Source organism: Scyliorhinus torazame, chromosome X (genome assembly GCF_047496885.1).
Source record: "Scyliorhinus torazame isolate Kashiwa2021f chromosome X, sScyTor2.1, whole genome shotgun sequence".
In the NCBI taxonomy this organism is placed as follows: Eukaryota; Metazoa; Chordata; class Chondrichthyes; order Carcharhiniformes; family Scyliorhinidae; genus Scyliorhinus; species Scyliorhinus torazame.
The window spans coordinates 35,135,499-35,157,789 of NC_092738.1; the positions used below are offsets into that span (position 1 = coordinate 35,135,499).

General features: G+C 47.2%; 1 protein-coding gene across 3 annotated transcripts in view; it reads left to right on the top strand.

Moving 5' to 3' along the window:
• Positions 1–7,821: 7,821 nt before the first annotated feature.
• LOC140405513 (vitamin D3 receptor-like) overlaps positions 7,822–22,291 on the top strand; it is a 230,297-nt gene continuing 215,827 nt past the window's right edge. For 2 of the 3 annotated variants that reach the window (XM_072494055.1, XM_072494052.1), the window contains exon 1: positions 7,822–7,978. The gene's annotated coding sequence lies outside the window, so the exon portion shown is untranslated. The remainder of the gene's footprint in view (positions 7,979–22,291) is intronic. The other variant, XM_072494053.1, reaches the window with a different exon arrangement.

Sequence of the window (22,291 nt, forward strand, 5' to 3'; positions counted from 1 at the left end):
GCGTAGGCGCGGGCGTTCTGTGACGCCACATCTAACGAGGCCTCAAGGGCCCGTGCCTCTTTGAGGCCTAGTGTGTCTCTTTCCAGCAATCGCTGGCGAATTTGGGATGAAAGCATACCTGCCACGAACGCATCTCGGACCAGCAGCTCTGTGCGTTCATTAGCCAAAACCGATGGGCAGTTGCAGTTTCTCCCCAGTATTAACAGCGCACTGTAGAATTCGTCCAGCGATTCCCCGGGGATCTGCCGTCTCGTCGCGAGCGTAGACCTGGTTGACGGGCCGAACGTAGATTTCTATCAGCATGCCGATCGTCGTCGGGAAATCTTCCGCATCCTCTATGAGCGTGTAGATTTCAGGACCTGGCATGCAGGTCCTGGATTTTCTGTTCTTCTGAGGGTATGCCGGGGGCCGTTCGGAGGTATCCCTGAAAACACGCTAACCAATGTTTAAAAGTGGCCGCTGAGTTTGCCGCGTGGGGGCTGATTCGCAGGCACTATGGAATGATTCGGAGCTCCATGTCCTTAAAAGTTTGCGTACTAAATTGTAGCACAATCAATCACTCACGAGACGAGATGAGAAGGAGTCGAACGATGGCTTTATTACGCAGACTTGTTCCCCAGCAGCCCAGTTACAGAATGCGACTGCTGGGAGAACCCGGGCTCTTATACTCCGCCTTACTGGGTGGAGCCAGCAGGCGGCTGATCCAATCGGGATCCAGTGTCTATCCACCAATAGCCCCTCGGCATCACAGGGTACCTTAATACCCCTAATACATACCACCACACCTCCCTAAACCTCTGCCTCTCTCTCGTCCTTAAAGCCCACCTCCACATATCCAAATATTTTCTTACGTGGCTTGGTGTCAAACTTTGCTTGATAATGTTTCTCTGAAGAGCCTTGGGATGTTTTACTACATCGAATGTACTGTAGAAATGCAAATTGTTGCTGAATGTTCTCAACCCTACAATCTCGATCAACTGAGAAAAATATGAAAAATTGTATATCCATGCTATCCTTTTAAAGAAAGCAAATAAGAATCAAGTTTTAAAATAATTTATAAATAGTACCATCTGTCTACCAACTGTCACTTGTTTGGATTGAGACTTGTTATTTTGGTTGTGTATTTCTGTACAGTACATGGTGAAAAAAATCCCCACATGTAGCTATTTAAAAAGGCTTGGACAGTGTCTTACTTTTCATGGTGGTAACTTTCACTGTAGCATGCCCAGTGGGGTTGTCACTTGTATTATTTTGAAACAAATAGTCTGTTTTATGAGCAGGATGTCTGGATATTTCAAAGACATAAATCAGACATGAAAACATCTATTCTTGAAATAAAAGTTCAATTTTCCACTTGTGTATCATGACGCAAAAACATGACCGCAGTTATTAATTTTTTAATGAGTTAGATTGGGCAAAGTAAAAATCAGAACAAGGATTACCTCCTTCACACTGCTATCCCACCCTTAAGATTAATTTTATAAATGGCAATACATGGTTAATATTTTCCCAATTATGCATGCATGGTTGCTGTTTGTAATCACACTCTTCAGGAACAGCAGAGGCATATTTATAAACAGTTTCTGAGTGGTGCTGAGTGTGGGCGTAGAATCAGTTACTGGGAACAAGGGGGTGGAGTTTCAAGGCTGATTACTTCGAAACTCAGTTTTGCCCTTGCAGATTCATTTCAGGCTATATAATTTGAAGTGTAAAGCAGATATATATTATCTCTTACCCCCAACTGTTCCCATGCACATACAGACACCTACCCATATCCACCCTCACAGAACCCATGTCCCTCACCACCCCCCCCCCCCACCCCTCACACACCCACTCAGACTCCAACCTGCATCACACTCCCCTCCTACCTCTCCGAACACAGACCCCATCACAGACCCCCAACTCCTCACAGACACCCTATCCCACCTCCCACACAGATGTCCTTCCACCACCTCAGACATCCTACCCCCAACCTCTTATTCCCCATCCCCCTCAAAGACCACCTATTCCCCCAAGCCCCTCAATGACTCCCGATCCCCCAACCCCTCAACGACCCCTATCCTCAACCCCCTCAATGACCCCCTCAATGACCCCTATCCCCCAACCCCCTCAATGACCCCCTCTCCCCCAACCCCCTCAATGACCCCCTATCTCCCCAACCCCCTCAATGACCCCCTATCCCCCAACCCCCTCAATGACCCCCTATCCCCCAACCCCCTCAATGACCCCCTATCCCCCAACCCCCTCAATGACCCCCTAAAACCCCAACCCCCTCAATGACCCCCTATCCCCCAACCCCCTCAATGACCCCCTCTCCCCCAACCCCCTCAATGACCCCCTATCTCCCCAACCCCCTCAATAACCCCCTATCTCCCCAACCCCCTCAATGACCCCCTATCCCCCAACCCCCTCAATGACCCCCATCCCCCAACCCCCTCAATGACCCCCTAAAACCCCAACCCCCTCAATGACCCCCATCACCCTCAATGACCCCCTATCCCCCTAACCCACTCAATGACCCCTTATCCCCCTAACCCACTCAATTACCCCCTATCCCCTAACCCACTCAATGACCCCCTATCCCCCCAAACCCCTCAATGACCCCCTAAAACCCCAACCCCCTCAATGACCCCCATCACCCTCAATGACCCCCTATCCCCCTAACCCACTCAATGACCCCCTATCCCCCTAACCCCCTCAATGACCCCCTAACCCACTCAATGACCCCCTATCCCCCTAACCCACTCAATGACCCCCTCTCCCCTAACCCCCTCAATGACCCCCAAACCCACTCAATGACCCCCTATCCCCCTTACCCCCTCAATGACCCCCTCTCCCCTAACCCCGTCAATGACCCCCTCTCCCCTAACCCCCTCAATGACCCCCTAACCCACTCAATGACCCCCTATCCCCCTAACCCCCTCAATGACCCCCTCTCCCCTAACCCCGTCAATGATCCCCTCTCCCCCAACCCACTCAATGACCCCCATCCCCCAACCCCCTCAATGACCCCCTAAAACCCCAACCCCCTCAATGACCCCCTATCACCCTCAATGACCCCCTAGCCCCCTCAATGACCCCCTAACCCCCTCAATGACCCCCTATCCCCCTAACCCACTCAATGACCCCCAACCCCCTCAATGACCCCCTAACCCACTCAATGACCCCCTAGCCCTCTCAATGACCCCCTAACCCACTCAATGACCCCCTATCCCCCTCAATGACCCCCATCCCCCTCAATGACATCCTACCCCACCCAATGACCACCTATCCCCCTCAATGACATCCTATCCCCCTCAATGACATCCTAGCCCCCTCAATGACATCCTAGCCCCCTCAATGACATCCTATCCCCCTCAATGACATCCCATCCCCCTCAATGACATCCTATCCCCCTCAAAGACCCCCTATCCCCTCAATGACCCCCTATCCCCCTCAATGACATCCTAGCCCCCTCAATGACATCCTAGCCCCCTCAATGACATCCTATCCCCCTCAATGACATTGTATCCCCTCAATGACATCCTATCCCCCTCAATTACATCCTATCCCCCTCAATGACATCCTATCCCACTCAATGGCCCCCTATCACCCACAATAACATCCTATCCCCCTCAATGATCCCCTATCCCCCTCAATGACATCCTATCCTCAATGACCCCCTAGCCCCCTCAATGACATCCTATCCCCCTCAATGACATCCTATCCCACCCAATGACCCCCTATCCCCCTCAATGACCCCCTATTCCCCTCAATGACATCCTATCCCACCCAATGACCCCCTATCCCCCTCAATGACATCCTATCCCCCTCAATGACATCCTATCCCCCTCAATGACATCCTATCCCCCTCAATGACATCCTATCCCCCTCAATGACATCCTATCCCACTCAAAGAACAAAGAACAAAGAAATGTACAGCACAGGAACAGGCCCTTCGGCCCTCCAAGCCCGTGCCGACCATACTGCCCGACTAAACTACAATCTTCTACACTTCCTGGGTCCGTATCCTTCTATTCCCATCCTATTCATATATTTGTCAAGATGCCCCTTAAATGTCCCTATCGTCCCTGCCTCCACTACCTCCTCCGGTAGTGAGTTCCAGGCACCCACTACCCTCTGCGTAAAAAACTTGCCTCGTACATCTACTCTAAACTTTGCCCCTCTCACCTTAAACCTATGCCCCCTAGTAATTGACCCCTCTACCCTGGGGAAAAGCCTCTGACTATCCACTCTGTCTATGCCCCTCATAATTTTGTATACCTCTATCAGGTCGCCCCTCAACCTCCTTCGTTCCAGTGAGAACAAACCGAGTTTATTCAATCGCTCCTCATAGCTTATGCCCTCCATACCAGGCAACATTCTGGTAAATCTCTTCTGCACCCTCTCTAAAGCCTCCACATCCTTCTGGTAGTGTGGCGACCAGAATTGAACACTATACTCCAAGTGTGGCCTAACTAAGGTTCTATACAGCTGCAACATGACTTGCCAATTCTTATACTCAATGCCCCGGCCAATGAAGGCAAGCATGCCGTATGCCTTCTTGACTACCTTCTCCACCTGTGTAGCCCCTTTCAGTGATCTGTGGACCTGTACTCCTAGATCTCTTTGACTTTCAATACTCTTGAGGGTTCTACCATTCACTGTATATTCCCTACCTGCATTAGCCCTTCCAAAATGCATTACCTCACATTTGTCCAGGTTAAACTCCATCTGCCATCTCTCCGCCCAAGTCTCCAGACAATCTAAATCCTGCTGTATCCTCAGACAGTCCTCATCGCTATCCGCAATTCCACCAACCTTTGTGTCGTCTGCAAACTTACTAATCAGACCAGTTACATTTTCCTCCATGACATCCTATCCCCCTCAATGACATCCTATCCCACTCAATGACATCCTATCACACTCAATGACCCCCTATCCCCCTCAATGACATCCTATCCCCCTCAATGACATCCTATCCCACTCAATGACATCCTATCCCACTCAATGACATCCTATCCCACTCAATGACATCCTATCCCACTCAATGACCCCCTATCCCCCTCAATGACATCCTATCCCACTCAATGACATCCTATCCCACTCAATGACCCCCTATCCCCCTCAATGACCCCCTATCCCCCTCAATAACATCCTATCCCCCTCAATGACATCCTATCCCCCTCAATGACATCCTATCCAACTCAATGACATCCTATCCCACTCAATGACATCCTATCCCACTCAATGACATCCTATCCCACTCAATGACATCCTATCCCACTCAATGACATCCTATCACACTCAATGACCCCCTATCCCCCTCAATGACATCCTATCCCCCTCAATGACATCCTATCCCACTCAATGACATCCTATCCCACTCAATGACATCCTATCCCACTCAATGACATCCTATCCCACTCAATGACCCCCTATCCCCCTCAATGACATCCTATCCCACTCAATGACATCCTATCCCACTCAATGACCCCCTATCCCCCTCAATGACCCCCTATCCCCCTCAATGACATCCTATCCCCCTCAATGACATCCTATCCCCCTCAATGACATCCTATCCAACTCAATGACATCCTATCCCACTCAATGACATCCTATCCCACTCAATGACATCCTATCCCACTCAATGACATCCTATCCCACTCAATGACATCCTATCACACTCAATGACCCCCTATCCCCCTCAATGACATCCTATCCCCCTCAATGACATCCTATCCCACTCAATGACACCCTATCCCACTCAATGACATCCTATCCCACTCAATGACATCCTATCCCACTCAATGACCCCCTATCCCCCTCAATGACATCCTATCCCACTCAATGACATCCTATCCCACTCAATGACCCCCTATCCCCCTCAATGACCCCCTATCCCCCTCAATAACATCCTATCCCCCTCAATGACATCCTATCCCCCTCAATGACATCCTATCCCCCTCAATGACATCCTATCCCACTCAATGACATCCTATCCCACTCAATGACATCCTATCCCACTCAATGACCCCCTATCCCCCTCAATGACATCCTATCCCACTCAATGACATCCTATCCCACTCAATGACCCCCTATCCCCCTCAATGACCCCCTATCCCCCTCAATAACATCCTATCCCCCTCAATGACATCCTATCCCCCTCAATGACATCCTATCCCACTCAATGACATCCTATCCCCCTCAATGACATCCTATCCCACCCAATGACATCCTATCCCACTCAATGACATCCTATCCCACTCAATGACATCCTATCACACTCAATGACATCCTATCACACTCAATGACCCCCTATCCCACTCAATGACATCCTATCCCACTCAATGACATCCTATCCCACTCAATGACCCCCTATCCCCCTCAATGACATCCTATCCCACTCAATGACATCCTATCCCACTCAATGACCCCCTATCCCCCTCAATGACCCCCTATCCCCCTCAATAACATCCTATCCCCCTCAATGACATCCTATCCCCCTCAATGATATCCTATACCACTCAATGACATCCTATCCCACTCAATGACATCCTATCCCACTCAATGACCCCCTATCCCCCTCAATGACATCCTATCCCACTCAATGACCCCCTATCCCCCTCAATAACATCCTATCCCCCTCAATGACATCCTATCCCCCTCAATGACATCCTATCCCACTCAATGACATTCTATCCCACTCAATGACCCCCTATCCCCCTCAATGACATCCTATCCCACTCAATGACATCCTATCCCACTCAATGACATCCTATCCCACTCAATGACCCCCTATCCCCCTCAATGACATCCCATCCCACTCAATGACATCCTATCCCCCTCAATGACATCCTATCCCCCTCAATGACCCCCTATCCCCCTCAATGACCCCCTATCCCCCTCAATGACATCCTATCCCACTCAATGACATCCTATCCCACTCAATGACATTCTATCCCACTCAATGACCCCCTATCCCCCTCAATGACATCCTATCCCACTCAATGACATTCTATCCCACTCAATGACCCCCTATCCCCCTCAATGACATCCTATCCCACTCAATGACATCCTATCCCCCTCAATGACATCCTATCCCCCTCAATGACATCCTATCCCCCTCAATGACATCCTATCCCCCTCAATGACCCCCTATCCCCCTCAATGACCCCCTATCCCCCTCAATGACCCCCTATCCCCCTCAATGACATCCTATCCCCCTCAATGACATCCTATCCCCCTCAATGACCCCCTATCCCCCTCAATGACCCCCTATCCCCCTCAATGACCCCCTATCCCCCTCAATGACATCCTATCCCCCTCAATGACCCCCTATCCCCCTCAATGACCCCCTATCCCCCTCAATGACATCCTATCCCACTCAATGACCTCCATAACTGCTTGCAAGATTCCCAGACTCGCACCGATCTGAGATTTACAGCTCCCAGTGTGCACCTTGACAACAGCATCAAAGTGTTGACACAAAAAAACTTACGATTTGCATTTCCATTTAGGGATGGAAACTTAAATTTCTATGAGGTAAATATAAAGTAAGATTAAACCTTTAGCCAAGGAAAGTCACCAATTGGACTAACTGTTTACTTTCTCTGGCTGCTCCTTCCTCGTGACGCACGGACACACCCCTTTCCAGGAGATCAGGCGGCCAACCGCCGTCGGGCCGCCTGTGTGACAGCGCAGCGGGCCAATCAGCGCGGGGTTCTGTGCCATGCCTGGGTCCTATTGGAGACGCTTCAGCGGGATCCGCCAATGGCGGAAGAGGAGGGCGGGCTCTGGGCTGCGGATTCTGAAGTACAGTCAGTGAAAAAAAAGATCGAAAGAGACGGAGTTTGAGGCAGTAAAAATCGCGCCCGGGACAGGGGCCGGAGAGCAGGCAGCGATCGCAGAGGAGGCTCCGGGCGGACAGGCAGTGGGCGCTTCAGGGCGGACAGCCGTTCGGAGCGGCAGCCACTCCCTCCATGACAGGTCAAGTTGAGTAAGTGAGTGGGTGGCGCGCGGACAGTGAGGGGTGGCCGGTTAGCAACCGGAGAGCACTGATTGTCTCCACAATAACTGCGCTAAGATAACAAGGTCATGTGGACCAGGCCTGTCCACGGTAGCGACGCAGTTAAATGCCTGGGCCCAGCCTGCTCAGGCTCAGGTGAGTGCCCAGAATGGGAGGGGGCAGAGAACGAGGATTAGGGAGTTTGCAGACAGTGAGAAACAGTGTGTGTTTGGGGAAAGTTAACTGGGAAAGACACACACAAAAAGTGAACTCCTCAAGTTCTCATATTCCTATTTACTTTAGATTACAATGTTTGTGCTGAAAATGAATACCTTTCCTAAATTCTTACTTGCCTTCCCAACTTTTTAATGGGCCATCTACCCAAAGTGCCTACAGGTGAAGGATCTAACCTTGACACCTCTTGATGTTGGAACATATTTCAATTTAAAGATGTGTTTGAACAATGGAGTTCTTCAGATTCTCCGAGGTTTCAGGGATGACAGACGCTGCTTGTTTAAATCCCACCTAATCTTTGCGCGACCAGTCCATCTTCGGTTGTACTTCCAGTGTTCAGACTCAATTAGGGACTCACGTCTTCGTTTGCTGTCTTGAATCCAGTGTCACACGTAAATGACTGATTACAGGTAGTTGCTTCGGAATGGAGGAAATGTTTTAAAGTTTACTTTGCAATGTTTAAAACCAATTTTTTTTTAAACTGGGTTGGGTATAAGCCGCCTTGAAGCCAGCAGTGGCTCCTTATTTTGCATATTTTTAGTGTATCAGCTCTTGATTTTTATTTTGGTGTTGGAATTCCAAGTTTCTTTGCAGAAAGGGCTAATTTAACACCCATGAATCATCCTCTTTTGAGTTGTTTTGTGACTTTTGAATGTCTGTTTCTTTATTGCTGTGTTTGCACTCACTTTGGGAGTGCAGTGGGCAGTTCAGACATGGCAAGTTTGCCAGGTAGCAGCAGTCTGCTGTTAATCCTTTTTTGTCTTGTGTCACTGGGGTGGGGGAGAGGTACTGCTTCTGTTAATTGTCTCAATTAAGTTTAGTGAGACTTTGCAACAAACTAGGAGTGAAAAATATTGCGGTGAATGCTGTCATTGCTGACACCTGATGCTGCCATTGAACAATGCGATTATGCTTAGACTTGGGTGGGAGTGGGATACATCATTTAAATATAATTGCTGCATATTTTCCTTTGGTGAGGCAAGACTTTTTAAAATATGAAGTATTTAATTGAAAGGCAGGCACTAATCTAGCTATAGGGTTATGTAATGGTCAGTGGATAATTTGTGCAGAACAGTCATTTGAACCTTTAAAATTTAAGATTTTGTCTTTTTGTGCATTCTATACAGTGTATATTATAAATTTCATACTCACTTACTCATAGAAAATGTTAAGTCAACAATACTCTAACTGAGGTATATAAGACGATAAAGGGTATTGACAAAGTAGACGTAGAGCAGATACTTCCTCTTGTGGGACAATCTAGAACGAGAGGTCATAGCTTTAGGATAAGGGATAGCAGATTTAAAATAGCGACGAGGAGAAATTACTTATTTTTGTGGAATTCACTACCCCAGAATGCGGTGGATGCTGGGACAGACATTGAGTAAATTTACGAGGAGATCGACAGATTTTTAATTAGTAATGGGTTGAAAGGTTATGGAGAATGAGCAGGAAAGCGGAGTTGAGGCCGAGATGAGATTGGCTATGATCATATTGAATGGCGGAGTGGGCTTGAGGGGCTAAATTGCCCACTCCTGCTCCTAGTTCTTATGAAAGCAGCAGCCAACTTGCACTCAACAAAGTTCCACAAACAGCAATGCGACAATGTTCAGATGATCTGTTTTATTGATGTAAGTTGAGGAATAACTATTGGCCACGACACAGTACGTCGTGCAATCTTTTTCATCCACCTGAGAGAACACCGAGTTGGTTTAACATCTCATCTGGAATATGGCATCTCTGACAGTGCAGCATTGCCTCAGAACTGCACTGAGTTATTCTTAATTACCTTTGGACATATGAACAGTGACTATTCTGTGATCCAGTTAAATTATGGCTAAAGTGTACCTCAACTCTATTTACCCGCCTTTGCTCCATATCCCTTTATATCCTTGCATAAAGACCATTTTGAATTTGACCTCCCCCAGCTGCAACAGCTTTCTGAGCCATGCTGACTCTAATTAGTTTGTGCGCGTCAAAATGCTCAATCTGTCCCTAACAGCCGATTCCAGTAACCTTCCCGCAGCAGACGTTGGACTAACAGCTCCTAATTTCCAGGTTTCTCTCTTCTGCCCTTCTTAAATAATGGAATGACATTGACAGTTTTCTAATCTAAAGGGGTAATTCCTGAATCCAGAGCTTTGGAAGATCATGACTAAAGCTCCTGCTTTGTCACATGCCCTGGAGTCGGAACAATCCAGTTCTAGTGATTTATCTATCTTTCGTCTCATTATTTTCTCCATGAACATTATTTTGCTTCGACTAAATCTGATGAGCATCTGCCCTGAATTTAAATTATGTTTTTCCTCTGTCTGGTACTTCATCCTGTTTCTCGACTATGAAGACTGATACAAAGTAATTATTGAGCAAGTTTGCAATTTGCTAATTGTTTATTAATGTATTAATTCTGTTTAGTTGTTTGGAGGTGGTGGGTATTGTTATGGGCCAGGGTTTAGAGATCCTCAAAGTGTATCATGGCGTTCACCTGACCCACAACTTTTAATAGATTGTGGTTATGGGGAGCACACGGCCCACTCTACAGGTGTGGTACAGCAGAAATGGAAAAGGATTTTTTAAAGCAAAACAATGTTTATTCTATGAACTCAAGTTAACCTTTTTAAAACATATATAGTGAACATCTCAGCAACCATTAATTCAAATTCAACCCCCAAAGAATACAACTCTAAGTAATCCTTAATAAATTCCCAAACAACATCCAGAAGACAAAAGAAACACCTTTTAACAGAAGCACATCAGGTTTAAATTCACTACTGAGAACATTTATAATTCTGAATTCACCAAATGATCAAGAGATAGTCTTTTCATAGTACGAAGTCTTACAACACCAGGTTAAAGTCCAACAGGTTTGTTTCGATGTCACTAGCTTTCGGAGCGCTGCTCCTTCCTCAGGTGAATGAAGAGGTATGTTCCAGAAACACGTATATAGACAGATTCAAAGATGCCAGACAATGCTTGGAATGCGAGCATTAGCAGGTGATTAAATCTTTACAGATCCAGAGATGGGGTAACCCCAGGTTAAAGAGGTGTGAATTGTATCAAGCCAGGACAGTTGGTAGGATTTTGCAGGCCAGATGGTGGGGGATGAATGTAATGCAACATGAATCCCAGGTCCCGGTTGAGGCCGCACTCGTGTGCGGAACTTGGCTATAAGTTTCTGCTCGGCAATTCTGCGTTGTCGCGCGTCCTGAAGGCCGCCTTGGAGAACGCTTACCCGGAGATCAGAGGCTGAATGCCCTTGACTGCTGAAGTGTTCTCCGACTGGAAGGGAACATTCCTGCCTGGTGATTGTTGCGCGACGTATGTTCATTCGTTGTCGCAGCGTCTGCATGGTCTCGCCAATGTACCACGCTTCGGGACATCCTTTCCTGCAGCGTATGAGGTAGACAACGTTGGCCGAGTCGCACGAGTATGTACCGCGTACCTGGTGGGTGGTGTTCTCACGTGTAATAGTGGTATCCATGTCGATGATCTGGCACGTCTTGCAGAGATTGCCATGGCAGGGTTGTGTGGTGTTGTGGTCACTGTTCTGAAGACTGGGTAGTTTGCTGCAAACTATGATTTGTTTGCGGTTGTGCAGTTGTTTGAAGGCAAGTAGTGGGGGTGTGGGGATGACCTTGGCCAGATGTTCATCGTCATCAATGACGTATTGAGGGCTGTGAAGAAGATGACGTAGTTTCTCCGCTCCGGGGAAGTACTGGACGACGAAGGGTATTCTGTCGGTTGTGTCCCATGTTTGTCTTCTGAGGTGGTCGGTGCGGTTTTTTTGCTGTGGCGCGTTGGAACTGTCGATCGATGAGTCGAGCGCCATATCCCGTTCGTACGAGGGCATCTTTCAACGTCTGTAGATGTCTGTTACGATCCTCCTCGTCTGAGCAGATCCTGTGTATACGGAGAGCTTGTCCATTGGGGATGGCTTCTTTAATGTGTTTAGTCTTTTCATGGCAGAGAGAACAACAGGACACCTGCTTTGTCTGGCTTCAGCTCCAACACTGAAACGAAACCAAAAAAACACAGACACACCCAAGCTTTTCTCAAAGTGAAACTAAAAAGCAGAGCCAGAGCTCAGCTCCACCCACACTCTGACATCACTGCAGTAACATGAGCAGACAAACATTTCTTAAAGTGACATTCTCATGACAGTATTAACTAGAAACTCACTTCAGCTGCCGATTGGGAGTCGGGGTGAGTGGTGGGGGGAAGAATCCTCGCACAAAAGCACGGTGAGAAAGCAAGGACCTTGAAGCACGCTGGCCCACAAGTGATACCATGTGTATCCCAGTACCCGGGATCAACTCTGCAGCTGTATCTGAGCCACTACCTTGAAAGCTTTGGCGGAACCTGCACGTTCCCGCAGTTGGGCTCGCGTGCAGAGGGAGGAGTGGAGCCAGAGGCCTCAACTGACATGGGGTTCGCCCGCTGTCACTGGCGGGTTGCGTACAGGCGATTTTAAAATGGACGTGTTGCTGCGATTTCTGTTTATTTTCCAATGCCTGCCGATTTTCCTGTCAAAGGTATTTTTTAGTGAGATTGAAGGGATGATTACCTTGTTCATATGGGGAGGGAAGGTGTCTAGGATTTGAAAGGTGCTGCTACAGAGAGGAAGGCAGGGGGTTTGGGTCTTCCGAACCTGATGTATTGTTACTGGGTGGCGAATGTGGAGAAGGTACGGAGCTGGGTCAGAGGGGTTGACTCCCAATGGGTCAGAAGGGAGGAGAGTTTGGGTAGGGGGCCGGGGTTGAAGGCACTAGCAACAGCGCTGCTCCCGACGGCCCCGGGGAAATACTCGGAGTTCGGTAGTAATAGCTTAGTTGAGAATTTGGAGGCAGTTTTGCCAACATTTTGGGTTGGGGTCAGGGTCAAGGGAAATGCCGATTCGGGGGATCCATAGATCCTGAGCCAGGGCAGTGGGAGGAGAAAGGGATTAGGACACTAAAAGATTTGTTTCTTGGGGTCGGTTTGCAGGATTGAAAGAGTTGGGAGCAAAGTATGGGATGGAGCAGGGGAAAATATTTAAATACATGCAGGTTCGAGACTTTTCCAGAAAGAGACACAGAGCTTCCCAGTAGAGCCGGCTTCCACATTGCTGGAGGAGGTGCTGACGACAGGGGCACTGGAGAAGGGGGTTGTGTTGGTGGTTTACGGGGCTATTTTGGAGGAGGAGAAGGCACCGCTGGAAGGGATCAAGGCAAAGTGGGAGGAAAAGTTGGGAGAGGGTATGGAGGAGGGTTTCTGGTGTGAGGTGCTCCGGACAGTGAATGCCTCCACCTCTTGCGGGAAGTTGGGCCTGATAGAGCTGAAGGTGGTATATAGAGCGCACCTCACAAGGGCGAGGATGAGCTGATTCTTTGAAGGAGTAGAAGATGTGTGTGAACGTTGCGCGCGGTGGGTGGGTGGGGGGGGGGCTAATCACGTTCATATGTTTTGGCCCTGTCTAAAGCTGGAGGATTACTGGAAGGAGGCGTTTAGGGTAATTTCTAAAGTGGTGCACGTGAAACTGGACCCGGGCCCCCGGGAGGCCATATTCGGGGTGTCTGACCAGCCGGGGTTGGAAATGGGTGCGGAGGCAGATGTTGTAGCCTTCGCCTCGTTGCTCGCCCGAAGGCGGATCCTCATGGGTTGGAGAGCAACCTCTCCACCCTGTGCCCTGGCGTGGCGGAGGGACCCACTGGAATTCTTGACTCTTGAGAAGGTTAAGTTTGAACTGAGGGGAAGGATGGAGGGGTTCTACAATTCATGGGCATTATTCATTATGCACTTTCGAGAATTGGATTACATCGAACATTCAGGGGGGGTTAATGGTGACTATGGGTGATTCCTGATTCCTTTTTGCCATTTGTTTATGTTAACATGCGGGCTAATGTTTGGTGGGAACATGGGATTTTTGTTATTGATATGGGGATTGACATTGCATTCGTTGCTGATTATTGTTTAAATTTGTGGGTGTAAATTTGGGAGAAAATGTGAAAAGAGGAGAATAAAAATATTTTTTAAAAATAGGTTAACATGCAGGTTCAGTCGGCAGTTAGGAAGGCCAATGCGATGTTAGCATTCATGTCGAGAGGGCTAGAATACAAGACCAGGGATGTACTTCTGAGCTGGACATGGCTCTGGTCAGAGCTCATTTGGAGTATTATGAGCAGTTTTGGGCCCCGTATCTAATAATAATAATAATCGCTTATTGTCACAAGTAGGCTTCAATGAAGTTACTGTGAAAAGCCCCTAGTCGCTACATTCCGGCGCCTGTTCGGGGAGGCCGGTACAGGAATTGAACCCGCGCTGCTGGTATTGTTCTGCATTACAAGCAAGATGTTTAGCCCACTGTGCTAAACCAGCTAAGGAAGAATGTGCTGGCCTTGGGTCCAGAGGCGATTCACAAGAATGATCCCCGGAATGAAGGACTTGAGAAGGTGTCACAGGGGTTCTGTGACCTGCGCCAGATTGATTAGAAAGTTCACCAATTGGGTTCTTGCTGCCCGAGACTCTAGAGGTCTGGAATAAATGCGGTTGAGAACTTGCTGACAGCTTTCATTTTTGGGGGTCTGCCGTGATGCCTTTGCTGCTGACAAGAGTGTCCTAAGAACTGAATAGAGGCCTTTGAGAACTCTCATTTCTTGTTTAGTGTCAGCCCTGCTTCCTGCAAGCATTCTAGGGCCACAGAGCCTTGTTGTGTTTCTCCACGGTCATGCTGTAGATCAAAACATCATTCATAAGGCAGATGACGCTCTCCAAGCTTTGCAAAATGGCCGACCGTACGTTGAACATCTCTGGTGCCGAGGTAATGTTGAATGGCAAATGATTGAAACAGAATCTGCCAAAAGAGTGATAAATGGATTTCTCATCTAGTGGAAGTTGTCAGAAAACGCTATTAACATTTAGCTTTAAAAATACAGTGCTTTTGGAAAGATTGGTCAGGCTGTGTCAACCAAGGACTTTGGATGGACTTCTCTCTCCATTGCCTTGTTGAGTTGTGTCAGGTCGACACAGATATGGATGGACCCGTTTGGCATCGGAATTGGGACCATCCTGCAATACCATTCTGTCAGCTGAGTGAGGGAACGTCCAGATGTTGCTGCATTTGCTTCACATGAGGGTATGGTATTGTCTGTGGTGTAAACAGACACACGGGCTTGGCATCCTCCCTTGATGTAATCCTGTGTGCGGTCTTCAGTCACCCCAATCCTGTGAGGAGCTTGGGATACTTTTTTAATTTGGAAGCTGGTTGGCCGCCTCACATTTCTGAAGGAAGTTGATGTTGACATGGGCTTTTCTGCTTAAAAGGGAAAATTTTTGATTGTGGACTACAAATAATGTCTCCTGTATTTGTTTTTGTATTTGAGTGTCTCCTACAATGTGCCTTTTAACTGGGAGCTTAATGGTACCTATTCCGTGCGGTTTCGTGGGTGGCATCAGGCTTTGTGTCACCAGCCATGGTAACTGGCTCTCGTGTCCAATTTGAACTTGGTGAGGTGACCGTTTACTGAGGCTTTGTTAGTCCTCAATTTTGCTTTTGGTCCAGCACTTCGATCAGTCCAAATCATTCTGGTAATGTTGGTTTGTTGTCTATGGTTGTTTTTAAAGTTCTCGTGAATACAGCTTAAAATGCTGTGTGGGCTTTAAAGATGCCGCCTCAGTAACTGTTTTTCAAATCCCACGCTTGTTGCGCTTTGGTGGGCTCCTGCAGTGATGGTGAACCTGACCTCCTTTTGGGGTTTCGTGTTTTTGTTTTACAGCGAATTTGTTAAATCCTGACTTGGGGCCTCCCCTGCGATATTGGAGGATTTTCGGACCCACAGTACAAAAGGAGGACATTCGGCTCATCGAGTCTGCACTGGCCCTTGCGCCGATTGAGCACTCTACCTAGACTCAATCCCCAACTCCTAGCCCTGTAACCCCACCTCACATTTGGGCAATTTATCATGGCCAATCCACATAACCTGCACATCTTTGGACTGTGGGAGGAAACCGGAGCACCCGGAGGAAACCCACGCACACACTGGGAGAACGTGCAGACTCCGCACCGACCGTCACCCGAGGCTGGAATCTAACCCAGGTCCCCCGTGCTGTGATGCAGCAGCACTAACCACTGTGCCACCCCAATCTATTCTTGGCTTACGATGAAGTTTTTAAACCTTCCACTTTTATTTTCCATGTGGTATGGCGCCGATTCTGAATCCGGCTGTGGTGTTTTCAGAGATGGGCTGCTCTGACATGTTTACAGCGCTGAAGCTTTTTAAACCAGTCCTGGCTTAGAACTGAATTTTTTGTTCATCCCTGCTATGTTTTTTTGACTCTGCACTGTGAGCGCGCAGTCATTGTGCTCTCCGCGAGATCTTTGTGGGGTCCTCAGCTGCACATTGGAGTTTTTTTTCTCTGATTTTCAAAGGAGCCTCTTTCACGCGACTTCCCTCTGTGTCTTCATTAGTTTATTATCAGAATGCTGCTCCTTCTAGCTTTCCAACCTTTGAATTTCTGGTCTAGCTTCTGAGGTTCTGGGTTTTTCCCTTCGCTGGCACCATGTTCCAAGGGGACATAAACCAAGGGGCTGGTTTAGCACAGTGGGCTAAACAGCTGGCTTGTGATGGAGAACAAGGCCAGCAGCGCAGGTTCAATTCCCGTACCGGCCTCTCCGAACAGGCGCCGGAATGTGGCGACGAGGGGCTTTTCACAGTAACTTCATTGAAGCCTACTTGTGACATGAAAATGAAAATTGCTTTTTGTCACAAGTAGGCTTCAAATGAAGTTACTGTGAAAAGCCCGTAGTCGCCACATTCCGGCGCCTGTTCGGGGAGGCTGGTACAGGACATTAAGCTATTATTATTATGTTCAGTCGGTCTCCCAAAGAGATTCTGAGTCTTGTATGGTTGCACGTTTTTACGTGTTTCTCGATAACACATAGCTTGGGCATATATGTACATAGTTATGAGCTTACTCCATTCTTGTTTCTACACTGGTCTGTCCAATCCACAACCAACTCTAATCTCAGGTCATTTTTCTCTCCTTTACATCGCATTCTGGGCGGTACTGTTTTCCAGTCCCACATTTACCTTTGCTATGCCAGATACCCTTGTATTACATGCTGCACTTTCAACCCTGGCAGCAGGACTTCTGCCTTCATTAAACCCAGCCTTAGTGTTGAAATTTCCTCACGAGCTAGCCTGCATTTGGATCCTATTGGTATACAGCTTTAATCAGGAGTCTGATACAATAGTTGTTTTGCAACGGTACCAAGTTGAGATTAGCATCATCTCTAGAGCTGTCGTATTTTGATATCATTGGTTAAAAGGCTGGCAAGTATGCTGAACATGATACACTGGTAACAATGCACACATGAAGCTAGACTGGATACGGGTCCCTGAACTTGTCCTCCATTTAACTGAAACTTGTGTGTAACTAATGGCAGAATGTGGAAACAAGCTGAGACAACCAGGTAGGATAATTAGCAGCATGTCTATTTTGGAGATCTTGAATCAAGGCAAGACTCCCATTGAGATCTTTAATCTCTCGCACTGAGTCTAGTGCCATATATCAGACCAGAGGAATCTGTGTACCACCAGCTAAACTATTGTACTATTTTGATTATAGCCTTTTCATTGAGTAGATGCAGTGCACAATATGAGGATGCAGCTAACTATTTGATGCAGTACACGCATCGCCAGTTCTTTAATCTCCCTCCAATGGATTGCCATGTTATTTTTGCCATGTCCTGAAGTAAAGGCTAGTCGGTATCTATAGTTTGAAAAAAAAACTTATAGCAAGTTTGACTGCATCCCTGGGGAGAGGCCAGGTTATTTGAATGTCTGGAAAAACAACAAACTACTTTTTTTTTTGTATAATCTATCTTTTAAAGCTTGTTCTGTTATTTTATACAGTGTAATATCTGGATTGTGTCAAGTGTGGTAGTTACAAGACATTTTCGTAAAGTGGTATATCTCCTGTGGCTCACAGTGAGTTGATGGACATGCTGTTTTATATTAGGAGTGTCATTTCCTGAATATAACATGTAATGTGTTATCAGGGTCATTGAATTAGACATTTTTATCACACCATATTCTGGGATTGTTTCGGGTTTGAATTTTGCCATTTGTCCAGTGAAAACTGTAAATGCCTCGGCATTTATATGCTCCTTTTGTATATAGACTCATCGGTTTTTTTTTTTTTTGAGACTCCAGAATAAATTTTAGTCGGCATGTACCAGGTAACAATAGGTAGGTAACAATTGTGTTTGGTCATTCTCCATACAAATAACTTTTGAGCCTCCAGCCAACAGAGACTACATATGAATGTAAACCAAACCAACAAAAATTGAACTGCTCCAAACTAGGTGTGGAATAGGAATATTTAAACAAGGGTTCTTACAATTGGCATAATTTACACTTTCTACCTCCCACATTCAATACGTAAGTTGCAAAGGCATTTAGAAATGTTGTATTGAGGCTTCTTCCCACAAAGCTGCCAGTTTTACAGTGTCCACAGACTGTAAATTAATCTGTCGGCCAACGATGCCAGGGTTATTGCTTTAGTGACCCCAGTTTGTTTCAAAGCCTCCATCATCTACAAGGCTCGGGTCAGGAGCGTAATGGAATTCTTGCTATTAACCAATATAGTTGAAGCTGCAACAACATTTGAAGTTTGCCACCATCAGGATAGAAGGATTCACTCGGTCAGAACCCCCGCCATAGTCCACCATTATGTATTATGGTTGCCGTATTTATATCCTACAGAATCCATTGCAGCAACTCCCCAAGATTACTTTGACAGCTAACTCACCACTTAGATAGCCACGACAGTTCCAGGAGAAGACCCACCACCTGAGGCAACTAAGATTGGACAATAAATGCAGCCTTGTCGGTGCAATATCCTACAAACAAATTGAAAAAAGAAACTTGCAATAAACCCTTAAGTGGCAGCCAATCCTGTTCGAGAAGGGACCGGTTTAGTCTGACCAACCTCGTTTGGAAAAGTGGACTTCAACTGAATGTTTGAAATTCAATTCCCTGAACTTTTGGAAAGTTTTTGATAAATTCTGTGTAACTGAGCTGCACTTGGATAGGCTTGTGTTACGCCACCCTGGGCCAGTGCACGGTCAATTCCAGCTCCACCTGCCCCATAGTCACAACACAAGTGAATTAACCAATAATTCTTATATAAATTCCACAATCTTTGGCCCTTCGCTGTCCAATAATTACAGTCACCAGATTTGTAAGTTGAAACACCATTATTTACAACAAGATTAATGGTGAAATACGCAGCAGATACAGTTGGTTAAATGTTAATAAATACCTAACTCCTGCTTTAACTTGCCATTGGCCACCAGCCAAATCAATCAAACAATCAATTTATTTTCCTACTCTAAAATAAAGTGGGCAGCACGGTAGCATTGTGGATAGCACAATTGCTTCACAGCTCCAGGGTCCCAGGTTCGATTCCGGCTTGGTTCACTGTCTGTGCGGAGTCTGCACATCCTCCCAGTGTGTGCGTGGGTTTCCTCCGGGTGCTCCGGTTTCCTCCCACAGTCCAAAGATGTGCAGGTTAGGTGGATTGGCCATGATAAATTGCCCACAGTGTCCAAAATTGTCCTTGGTGTTGGGTGGGGTTACTGGGTTATGGGGATGGGGTGGAGGTGTTGACCTTGGGTAGGGTGCTCTTTCCAAGGGCTGGCGCAGACTCGATGGGCCGAATGGCCTCCTTCTGCACTGTAAATTCTATGACCACTGGGCAGAGCACAGCCTTTTGAGCCAATTCATTGGCCACCAGCCAAATCAATCAAACCAAGTTCCAACCAATCTCTGTCATTGGTGCCAGTCCACAACTTAAATTAGCACAGCCTTCTGGATCCTTCCATTTGAATTAAAGGCACATGCCCATAAATCATCCATAGATCAAAAATGTAATGGCAAAAATGAAAGAAAGGAATTAGACCGGGAATAAAGAAGAACTACTCTTACACTTGGGAGAAGACAAAGAATGTTTCAAAGACACTCTGAAGCTCTCCTTGAAACACTTGCTACCAGTCGTTCAAAATTGTACCAACATATCCATCAAGTTGCATCGAATCGCAGCATCTTGAGGCAGAGCGATGGTAAGGGAAACAAATCTTGCAGTCCGGATCCCACGAACCCATGGGACTTATGACCCATGTACTCCAAGACCGATGGGTTGAGAATTGACCAGTTCACTCGCATGAAGACCCATGGTAGAAATCCATGACCCTGAGGTGGTTGCCATATGTATAATAGGAGAGCTACCACATAAAGGTTTTCCAGCATCCTGATTCACATTCCATATATTACAGGTACGTTCATCATGGGATGTGAGCATCAATAGCTAGGCCAGCAGTTATTGCCCATCCCTAATTGCTCTTGAAGGTGCTAGTGAGCTGCTCCTTGAACCGCTGCAGTCCATCTGGTGTAGGTACACCCACAGTGCTGTTAGGGAGGGAGTTCCAGGATGTTGTCCCAGCGACAGTGAAGGAACGGCCGATATATTTCCAAGTCAGGATGGTGAGTGACTTGGAGGGGAACTTGCAGATGGTGGGGTTCCCAGGTATCTGCTGCCCTTGTCCTTCTAGACAGTAGGGGTCCTGATTTGGAAGTTGCTAAGTAGCCTTGGTGATTCGCTGTTCGTACATCTTGTAGATGTTGCCACTGTGCGTGGGTGGTGGAGGGAGTGAATGTTTGTGGAAGGGGTGCCAATCAAGTGGGGCTGTTTTGTCCTGGATGGTGTTAGTGTTATTGGAATTGCACTCATCCAGGCAAGTGGAGAGTATTCCATCACCTCTCTCACTTGTGCCTTGTGGATGACGGAAATACTTTGGGGAGTCAGGAGGTGAGCTACTCACCGCAGGATTCCCAGTCTCTGACCTGCTCTGGTAGCCACAGTATTTATATGGCTGGGTCCAGTTCAGTTTCTGATCAATGGTAACCCCCAGGAGGGTGATAGTGGGGGATTCAAGGATGATGTCATTGAAAGTCAAGAGGTGGTGGCGGTGATCAGATTCTTGTTGGAGGTGGTCATTGCCTGGCGTGAATGTTACTTGTCAGTCCAAGCCTGGGTTACTTCACTTCATCTCTGGCATTCAGCTCTTTTGTCCATGTTTGAGCCAAGGTTGTAATGAGGTCAGCAGCTGAGCGATCCTGGTGGAACCCAAACTGAGTGTCCGTGAGCAAGTTATTGCTGAGTAAGTGCTGCTTGATAGCACTGTTGATAACCTCTTCTATCACTTTGCTGATGATCGAGAGTAGACTGATGGAGTAATAATTGGCTGGGTTGGATTTGTCCTGCTTTTAGTGCACAGGACACACTTGGGCAATTTTCTACATTTACCAGTTAGATGCCAGAGTTGTAGCTGTACTGGGACAGCTTGGCTAGGGGTGCACAGCAAGTTCTTGAGTACAAGTCACCGTGGCCGGAATATTGTCAGGGCCTTTGTGATATCCAGTGCCTTCAGCCGTTTCTGGATATCACGTGGAGCAAAAAGCTTTGATCTGATACATTGGTTGTGGGATTGCCGAGCTCTGTCGATTGCTACTGCTGTTTGGCAAGCAAGTAATCCTGAGTTGTAGCTTCACCAGGTTGACACCTCCTTTTTAGTTATGCATGCCTAGTATTACTCCTGGCATGCTCTCCTGTACTCTTCTTCATTGAACCAGGGTCGATCCCCTGGCTTGGTGGTAATGGCAGAGTGGGGGAAATGCTTGGACAATATATCTGTAGTTATGAGGTTACAGGTTGTGGTTGAGTACAATTCTGCTGCTACTGATGGCCCACAGTCTCATGGATGCCCAGAATTGAGTTGCTAGATCTATCTACCCCATTTAGCACGGTTTTTAAAATTAATTTATAGGATGTGGGCATCACTGGTTAGGGCAGCATTCATTGCACATCCCTAATAGTCCTTGAATGTGATGGTTAACCGCTGCAGTCCATGTGGTGTAGGTACACCCACAGTGCTGTTAGGGAGGAAATTCCAGGATTTGACCCAGCGACAGTGAAGGAATGGTGATTTGGTTCCAAGTCAGAATGGTGAGTGGCTTGGGGCAGGGAACTTCC